Source organism: Adelges cooleyi, unplaced genomic scaffold (assembly GCF_023614345.1).
Source record: "Adelges cooleyi isolate 19-005CV unplaced genomic scaffold, UGA_ACOO_1.1 ACOO_flye_CR_arks_rails_tigmint_CR_PRNA_622, whole genome shotgun sequence".
Classification (NCBI taxonomy): domain Eukaryota; kingdom Metazoa; phylum Arthropoda; class Insecta; order Hemiptera; family Adelgidae; genus Adelges; species Adelges cooleyi.
The window spans coordinates 20,072-27,579 of record NW_026096321.1 but is presented as its reverse complement, the minus strand read 5'-3'; the positions used below and the strand labels follow the sequence as shown (position 1 = coordinate 27,579).

Sequence of the window (7,508 nt, the reverse complement as noted above, 5' to 3'; positions counted from 1 at the left end):
TTTTCTCACCCTCATATCTCTGCTTCCTCCTTATATGGACATTTGAAATTTGAAACATACATTTAACTTAAGTACCTTTGGACACTGCACAAATTGAGCCTTTTCAAAGAGGGAGAATATCAAAGTTTACATTTTTGTAAGGTACTTACACACTCATCATCAAAATTATAAGGCACTTACCGTATTGGTAGAAACCTGAAATGTAGCACAAAGGTACATGTTTATACTAAAATTTAATGCCTATACTCTTATGTGCAGTACTACAAGTATTGAGTTAATTTGGTGTCAAGTGATTATAAGAATTTTCAAATTAATGAAATTAACACGATTTTTGAACTTTTTTTATAACAATTAGGTTCATAACTATAGTAATATAGACTATAGTATAACAGTATCAAAACACATTTTATACTTAAAAACGAGCGACATTTATTTAAAAACCCCATAAAATAATTTCTTTGTTTCGAATGCGACGACTATTCTACCAAAATCGTACCAGGGCCTCATGTTCATAGGCTATAGCTCACCGACTTAACCATCCGGCGTCCGATGTATGCAGCTCGGCTCAACGTTAGGATAATATTCAATTTGTTGGTGTTCGCTTACTGTAAGTACACTGTAGGAAAGTTAAAATTGTACCGTAATTAAAAATAAAAATATATTGTAATCATATACTTCCCATTGTAGCTAAAAAAAATCGACCCTCTTCACAAAGACTTTTAAATCGCATATTGAACATTCTCGAAGGTCTTTTCACAAGTTTTTAATCGACGGTAGTTAAAATCGTGTCTTTAAAATTCAGAGTTATGCGATATTAGAGAAACCCTATTAAGTCTTGTGTACCCATTTTAATTATTTAAAACTTGTTATCGACCAGTCAAAATGTTCAGTAAATTATTATTTAATAAAATAATCAACTAAATACATATGTTACATATTTATATTTAAAAAGTCAATAAATCTTTGCCGAATACTAAAAAAAAAAAAAAGAATACTTTCTAGTTTCTATAGGGTATTTTGTACTCAGTCTGCAGTCAGCTTAACTATAAATATATAATTAATTCGTATTATTAGTTAATACATATAATTACAATTTAGATAATTTAAACCAGTTATTTGATACAAAATAAAAATGGTGCCCCGCAAAAAGTACAACTTATAACTTCATGGTCGAAATGAGATATTTTCATAGGTTAAAGGTGCCTAGAGGCTGTATAAAAATTTAGCGTAAATAGAACATTGGCATTTCCATTATCCTGTGTTCTCATTAAGTCCAATTTCCTTTCTGAAAAATGTTATGAATTCCCCATTAATTATTATCTTTTCTATCGATTGTAGCATATTATTTTCCAATATTTTACAGTACTTTAAAAAAAAAATTAAAACAAATAATAAGAAAAAATAGCTATTATAGCTTACAAAAATTGAAAAATAATAGAAAAAAAAATGAATATTTATGTTCACAAATTTTATCATAAATGGTTTTAGTGTAAAGTTGCCTATATAATCACCGTCGCGAGGCCTCATAAGAGTTTTTATATGTACCTACTTAATTGCCTAATTTATTAAATATCAATACATTTATAAATAAAATACAATACAAATTCAGTTTTACATCATTTTAAAAATGTGTATGAATTCAAAATAATTGTTTAACCACCAATTCGATTATTATTATTTTTTTTTTTTGTAATTTTTCTCTGGAATATCTGTTGTCTACTTAAATGTATCAAGTACAAAAAGTATTACAATGTTAAGTTACAATTAACGATCAACAAATATTATTTAAGTATAACTATAAGATTTAGACCCTCAAAATTTTAGTTTAGTTGCGCCTAATATATAACTTTACAATTTTTATTTCAACTTAAGTTAAACTTAATAGAACATTTTGAATTAATATTTTGTATTGTCCTAGACTAAAACACTTATACGTTTGTATTCGACTCAATTTGGCCTCAAGATTGTCAAATGAAAAACAATAATACTATACCTACTAAAAAATGACTTGATCATAGTCGTACATAAACATTATTTTTTTATAGTAAATTAAATTTAATGCCCTTAGGCACTTAAAAAAATTAAAAAAATAGTAAATTAAATAACGCTACTAAAATAATTACTAATTATTTAAAATACTATATAATTACTATAAAGGTAAATGGTAATCCATTAATTGGAATAAACTTTCACTGACATTTTTAATTGTAAACTTTTAGGGCAACTTTCCACATTTTTCTTTCCACTAAATCTTATTTGGACTATTACACAAATTAAAAAAAATGAAACAAATCGATTACGAACAGCATTACATTTGTATTTATATAGAAGATCTTATTATCTTACAATTACTACATCTATGAAAATGAGCAATTTAAATACAAACTTTTTTTTACAAAACTTAATGTAATTTAACAGTTAATGTCAGAGATGATTCATATAATACAAGTACATGACTTAATAATGTTGGGGTGGAAAAATAGTGTAAAGCCGTATCTAGTAATAATGACTGTTCAAAAATCAGTTAAATACTTAATTGTATTAAATTCAACTATAACATTAAAAATAGTTTTGCTTTATTAGAATATATTTTCCCCTTAAAATTTTAAATGGCATATGTTATAAACTTAATACATTATTAAATCGATGGTAACAATGCAAAAGTACAATAATTCTTCAACAGTAAAATAACAATTTTGTTTGTTAGCATAAACGACACGACAAAAATTTAATATTACTTGATAGGTAAAGTTGTTGAAGCAAAATCGAAATTTTAACAGATCATAAAACAAGTTTAGTATACCACGTTGGCTATTACCAGTATATTCAATAACATATTTAACACACAAATAAGTATCTAAAATAAATTGTACATTCATATTAGATTGCCATAAAGGAAATAAGTTTCTGTTAAATAAGAGTTAGGGTCTTAAACAAGTTTAGTTTAAACATTTTTAAAAAGATAATTTGTCTAAATGTTTAAAAATACACAACAATTCATCGAAATTGTTAATGCCGTAATGGCGTAATGTATACCAATTAAAATTAATAGTCGGTAATTATCATATTTTATCAATTATCTCTGCGTACAAATGAGATCGATTAACATAGTTGAAAATTGATCGGGGGCGAACTAATAGATCTTCATCAGCACCGACAGATTTATGTACACATTGCATTTAAGGATGATTCTTGTCTCCTAAAAATGAAAAATTTTTATAAATAGTCTTCGTGGACAATATTACATAATCAAATTTCTTTGAATTGAATTAAGTATCCAGTAACAAAATATTAATATTATATCAACTTTCATATAATATTATAGTACTAAAATGTTCACCAATTGAAAGAGAACTCTATAATTTGGGACATATCCATGTCTTTGTATATGACGTTACGGAGCCATTGTAGAGTCCATCTTTAGAGCAATGAAGATAGACTCTGCAACGTCGGTACATACAAAAAGACACAGATACATATAAAAATTATCAATTTAATATTATGTTTTTTAACATTGTGGATTAGTCACATTTGCACAAATTAAATGGCATTTTAAATTATTTCATCGTGTTTAACAAATAAACACGTATCTTTTACGCTTTGCATAATTTGTTGTAGTTGAATAATAACAGTGACACCACTGTTTGTTAATAAATGTTTTCTAAGTCAAAAAAGATATTGGAAATCATACTTGTATACTTTTCCAGGTCGCTCACTTCCAGCTCGTATGGCTCTTTGTCCAACCTATATGAATATAGCCAATGAGTCCAGCCTATATTTGTCCTTTATATAAACTGGAACGGTAGTAAAGTAATCAGCACCGTACGTCAAATTAACCAATCCGCAGTCAATAACTGGATTGTAAAAAAAGTATAAATAAAGCTATTTAAATAATAATCCGAAATTAAATAATAAAATATGATCATTTACTAACCAATAACGATTCCATAAATCATGTTTTAACAGATGTTGGTGAAAAAAATTTACAAGAAATTCTCCGAGCAGGTTAAGTGCACTTATAATCATTCATCTTATTCATCCATGCACCAGAACAGGAAACAGTTTTATCCTAAAATAAAAATGTATGATATTTTATTGGCTTAATCTTATGTTTAAAAATATTCAATTTTTTCAATTTTAATTACAGTTTAGATCGTTTGATAAAATAATTAAGTATTTGGTTCTAAAAAAATGATTAAACAGAAATATCAATACTTCTAAATGTATTTTATTAAAACCACAATATTAAACAGACTCAAAAAGTATCAAGGACATACAACTTATGCAATAATAAATATTAAATACTTGTGTGTTACCTCTCAAGAAAAATTATTTAGTTTGATACAATCTTTTTTGTGATATTGTCATCAGCGGTATCACTCTACTTAAAATTTAAAAAAAATTGAAGTTGTAAAGTGTTCGTTGTTGCAGGCAGTAAACTAGCTGTAATGCTGGCCGTTTCTAAAAAATAAATGATAGATTAAATAAAGAACTAATCAGTTTTCATATAGACTAATTAAATAACATTTCTGTATTATTACTTTTAACTTTTTTTCAAAATACCCATTTAAATACCTGTCAATAAACTTCTCTAGTTTACTTTGCCTAACAGTTGACTAGTAAGAGTAAGAGATTACTTATCGTTTCATTCAACAAAATACCTTATCATATAATAAAAAAAAAGAAAGATGAATAATAACAAATACAATCATTTTGTAGTGCTAACACTTTACCTTAATTTTTGTATTAGGTTCAGAGCAGTTATACAATCTTACTGAACAGCCAACAGTTGATCGAGATGTTTTTTTTGTTTCTGGTGCTTCACAGCTTGTCAAAGTCTTGGCACTCATTTTGGGAAGTACTAATATGGTGATTGCGGCCTCGTATTATAATTAAGCACTATCAGAAAAAAATATTATTTTTTTTTTTATTAGTTTGTAATTGTATTTTATTATTGATATATTTCCCTCAGAGAAATATTGATCTGATGCTTTGTATTTGCAGATTTCTCGTAGCGGGTTATGTAAAATAAATGCATAATTATTTACTTTGACTACCTGTGATACTCGGGTACTCTTTCTGCTTTCAGTAGATCCCGCAAGTATTGATGTTTGAATTTTCTCATGTAGACATACATTTGGTTACGATACTTTATAATCAGGACCTAATTACTTTGTAAATCCAGTGACGTGAATGGCTTGTAAACAAAAGTTGAATAAAAGGTCAATTCAAAATTTGAATCTTCTACTCCGTACTCAGGTTTTCCATCTGTAATTATTATCAAAAAAATTTAACAAAATGTAAGTATAAATTTAAAAAAAATAAAGCTCAATTGACCACATATATTTGATTACAAACAAATACTAGTTTGTTTACCGTAGACAGATAGTTTTGATTTAAAAAGAATTAAAACGATTTGTTTATACCTTACTGGTAACTTGAGTTATCCTATCGACTAGTGTAAAAATTAGTAGTACTAAATGCAGTATAATATTAACCAACCTTTGTTTTTGAGTCGATATCCAATCATTTGTACACGACACTAATACAATTGATTTACAAAGAAAAGAACTAATAGCAAAAACTGTAGAAGAACTACTGTCTACTGTGTAAGTATGATGAATATTATACATTTAGTCATTTGTTTTCTAAGAATAATTATTACAATACTCGTGAGTGCCTTGTGAAGTTCAATCATACAGTAATATTATAGCTGAATACTGATTATCGATTTGAGATTATTATCAGTCACATCTTATCAAATCTTATCAGTAATAATAACACAGAACAAACCGAAGGGAAACTTAGACCGGGACTGATAAGTTTCTGACATTTTGTTTTTGCTGACAAATTTTGATTTTAAAGGTATTAGGACTTTTATTTTAGTATAATGCATACAATATTATTAATATTAAACAACTGTAATATATGCAGCCTTATTAGAAATTAGAGCAAAAACATTCAACGGAAGTAGTCATAGAGTATAGATGATGAAAAATATTTTTTTTAAGTTACTTACCTATTTAGTTTATGGGATTATGAGCTTCTCTAAGAATTCGAAAAAACGTATGATTTCAGGTAATTAAAAAAATAATAAAATATGTATCAATTTTCCCTAATTATAGCTTTTAAATAAAAAACGAGGCCTAAGTTTAATTAAATAAGTAAAATAGGAATATTTCGTTTATGTAATTATATTGTTGTTATTAGTGTATTATGTAAATGTTTTAAAACCGTATGAACTGAATTTTAAATCATAACGTGTATATTTTATTAAATTTTTAAATTAATAAAAATTTGATGAACATTTTGACTGGTCGATAACCAGTTTTGGGTAATTAGTTTTCAATTTTAAAAGTTATGACGGGAGGGGAAGGTTGAGTAATGCGTGCAGATAAAAACATCTCTACTCTCTACCCTTCCTCCCGTCCTAAATTTTAAACTTTAATAACTGAAACTAATTATCCAAAACTTGTTATCGACTCAGCAAATAATTCTTAATTCAAAATATTAATCAAATATGTACGTCACTATTTAAAAAACTCACGTTTAGGTGAAGTCAGGTAACGCTCCCCGTTATATAATAAAGTCCGTTGTTCTGGCGGCGAAACCTATAAGGTAAAGTTGATAAATTAGATAAAGTAATAAGTAATAATAAAATAATAAAAATACGGACAAGTTGATTCGTTCGCCTAAAGAATAAAAATATTATATAGGTACCGTTAAACCTTTTAACTGCCGTTTTCTAAAACCATTACAGCTTACTAAGGTCCAAGCCCATCAATAAACAAATAAATTAAAACTGGTACATTATTGATACGGTGGCCAAAACTGGCACATCTATCCTATTATTTATTTTACATAATAACTATATGTTTTAAAGTTAATACATTATCTATATGTCAGTTTTTTGTAGGTACTTGCTAGTTGGTGTATACAAGTCGATATCAAAGTGAAGGGTAAAAACAAACTCGGAAAGTATTAATAAAGAAAAAAAAATTTATTTATCTACCCGTTGCTTAGTGACGACCGCTAGAAATTACATACGTAGATGTTTATTTTATACACGTCAGAATTTAAATCAATCATAATAATTTATTATAACAGTGATGCAACGCCGTCGATTTTATCAGCTCGTTTTCCACTTGTTCGTTTCGGTAGGAACCACCAGACGAGCCGTGGCCGAAAAAGCACAACGCGCTTCTTATCAACAACGGGTACAGGTCATGACTTCCATGACTTCTCCTCTGGCCACGGCGGGATACAAGTAAAACGTCCAGGACTTCCGGCAAACTTCAACTTACAAAACAGATTGTTCGCTTCATCGTCGGACCAAACCCTAGTTTGATTTATGGGCTTTAAATCGTCCGGAGCACAATTGAACGCCAAAAGTGGTATTGTTTTCAACTGGTAGGGATATTTCCGCATCCGATCTCGGTTCACCGTTCCCACAAAGCCATAATCAACGCTGTGAACCGTCAGCCACTTCTGTCCGTTTTCTTCGTACC

At 28.1% G+C, this 7,508-nt stretch overlaps 1 long non-coding RNA gene across 2 annotated transcripts; it reads right to left on the bottom strand.

The window, feature by feature from the left end:
* Positions 1-2,580: 2,580 nt before the first annotated feature.
* On the bottom strand, positions 2,581-5,701 carry LOC126844099 (uncharacterized). Of its 2 annotated transcripts, none has more exons than XR_007686537.1 (7): positions 5,503-5,701; positions 5,049-5,268; positions 4,734-4,899; positions 4,317-4,461; positions 3,935-4,069; positions 3,692-3,854; positions 2,581-3,199 (listed from the first exon to the last, which is right to left on the bottom strand). It is a non-coding gene; the product is annotated as an uncharacterized LOC126844099 (long non-coding RNA). The 2 variants fall into 2 exon arrangements; XR_007686536.1 differs by having other exon boundaries at positions 5,058-5,268.
* Between the last annotated feature and the right edge of the window lie 1,807 nt (positions 5,702-7,508).